The 2,553-nt window shown below is 41.2% G+C and overlaps 1 pseudogene; it reads right to left on the minus strand.

Annotated features, from left to right (window-relative positions):
* Positions 1-495: 495 nt before the first annotated feature.
* On the minus strand, positions 496-1,229 carry LOC143683104 (craniofacial development protein 1 pseudogene; annotated as a pseudogene).
* Positions 1,230-2,553: the final 1,324 nt, after the last annotated feature.

The following is a 2,553-nucleotide window of genomic DNA, read 5'->3' on the forward strand; positions in this document are numbered from 1 at the left end:
TCCAGATGTCTCCTCTTCCCTAAGAAACAATTTCCTAACATCTCCAGCACTGCACTGTTAAGCTAGCAATCACTTGCCCCAGGCAGCACAACTTGAATAATTTCCCACAGTATTCTGTAGGAGACCTCATTAGCTGTTTTCTATATGTGGGTAAAATCTAGGACAGTGAGTCTCAGGCCACCATTAGACACATCGGGCCAGGCAAACATGCTCCAGCCTGAGCATGAGGGTTACTCTGCTCCCTCTGGACCCAGGACCCAGAATTGGCACTGAGAGGCTAGGCCAGATCTGAGTCAAGTTGATAAGGGGATGGAGAAAAGGACCAGCCTAAGGGGTTTGAGATTCTACTGCTTTTAAGTGGCCCTTCTCTTGACTTGGCACTCGCCCTGTTCCTGAAGTCATTTAATTATTTTCTGGAGTTTTTAGAATGATATTTCTGCCAGTTTTTGCTGGCTATTCAGAGCTTCTGTTGAGGGAACATAACCCTTAAACATCTCACATTGCCTCTTGATTGGGACAGAACTTACTGATCCAGGGTTTCTTTGGAGGATGATAAAAAAGACTGTGGTGATGGTTGCACAAAATTCTTGACTTTGCAGGGAGTGAGGGCAGTGCTAAAGGGACATTAGCCTGAGGTTTCTCCTTCTTCTTTTGCTTGAAGGATTTGGCTTCTTTGAATGCAGCATCCACTTCCTTAGTCACCCTGACTTCTTCACCAGTAAAATTAAACACCTTGGTGATTTTAACCTTTCCTATGTCTTTTAGTTTCTCTAGCTCTTCTGCTCTGACCAACAATTTACTTGAACTCATCTCTTCAGTTTCTTCTCCTCTCTTAACTTGTGCAGCTGGAGGCACTTTTGATTTTGGTCCCACATCATTGAGGTAGCTGACCCAGAGTTCAACCTCCTTTTTTCTCACATCCTCTGTCCTAATACCTTTTTCCTGATCTGCAGCTGTGTCTTCCTCCTCACTGATACTTCCTCCAGATTCTGCCTTGGAATCCTCCTCTTCCTTATTTTCTAATGAGACGCCACCTTGGTTTCTTTTCATGGTCAGAATGCTCTGAGACTTTCTTTTTTCCCCTTTGGTTTTCTGTGTCTGCTCTTCACCATCCACTTCATCTTCCTTTACTAATTCATTACATCATCTTTACTATGCTCTTTGCCCAAAGACATGCATTCCTCATCCTCCTCCGAGGTGGAGAAGTCTTCAAAGTTGAATTCCTGCATGTTGCAGCCACCCAACCCACAGGACAGCCCCCAACAGCAAAGTGCAAAGAAGACATCATACATCTGTGGTGGCAGAGGCTAAGGAGGCCACAGCCATATGGCCTTCTAGTATTTTTGAAAACTAAATATTTGAAGGCAATTTTATTGAGATATATATTATATATTCACATACCATAGAATCATCCGAAGTATACAATGGTTCACCATATCATCACATAGCTGTGCATTCATTACAGTCTATTTTTCAACATTTTCATTACTCAAAAAAAGGTAAAAATAAAAGTAAAAAAGAACACCCAAAACATCCCATCCCCCCAATCCTCCCTATTGTTTATTTATATTTTGTCTTTACTTTCTTACTCATCTGTCCATATACTGGATAAAGGAAGTGTCAGTCACAAGATTTTCACAATCACATGGTCACACCATAAAAGCTTTATAGTTATACAATCATCTTCAAGAATCAAGGCAACTGGATTACAGTTCAACAGTTTCAGGTTTTTCCCTCTAACTACTCTAATACGCTAAAAACTGAAAAAGGAATATATATGTACTGCATAAGAATAACTGCCAGAATTACCTCTCAACTCTATTTGAAACCTCTCAGTCACTGAAACTTTATTTTGTTTCATTCATCTTTCCCCAGTTTTGGTCAAGAAGGTTTTCTCAATCCCATGATGCCAGGGCTAGGCTCATCCCCAGGAGTCATGTCCCACATTGCCAGGAAGATTTACACCCCTGGGAATCATGTCCCATGTCAGGACAAAGGCAGTGAGTTCACCTGCAGATTTGGCTTAGAGAGAGAGACCACATCTGAGCAACAAAAGAGGCTCTGTTGGGGTGATTCTTAGGCACAATCATAAATAGGCCTAGCTTATCCTTTGCAGGAATAAGCTTCATAAGGGCAAGTCCCAAGATTGAGGACCTAGCTCATCAAATTGGCAGTTTCTAACGCTTGCGAGAATATCAGGTCTTCCACTGGTGGGGAAATTCAATATTTCCACCTTTTCTCCCAGTCCCTCAAGGGGTCTTTGCCAGTCCTTTTTTATCTTCTGACCAGATTATTCTGGGATGTATCAGAGCATCACACCAACCTATACAAACCAACAAGATCTCGTTCCCTATTAAAGGTTCCATACAATTTTGGTGTTTGAATAGGCTGAGCACACAAGTAAATTAGATAGTGTACTACTGAAAATATACATATTTGCGCAAAATGTATCTTTTCCTTTGGTCTTACACAGAGGTTGAAGTTTAAAATACAATTATATTATCCTTTACCCTTTAGTCTGATTTACCTTAGTCCTAATCAGATCAGCTTCAT

Source organism: Tamandua tetradactyla, chromosome 5 (assembly GCF_023851605.1).
Source record: "Tamandua tetradactyla isolate mTamTet1 chromosome 5, mTamTet1.pri, whole genome shotgun sequence".
In the NCBI taxonomy this organism is placed as follows: Eukaryota; Metazoa; Chordata; class Mammalia; order Pilosa; family Myrmecophagidae; genus Tamandua; species Tamandua tetradactyla.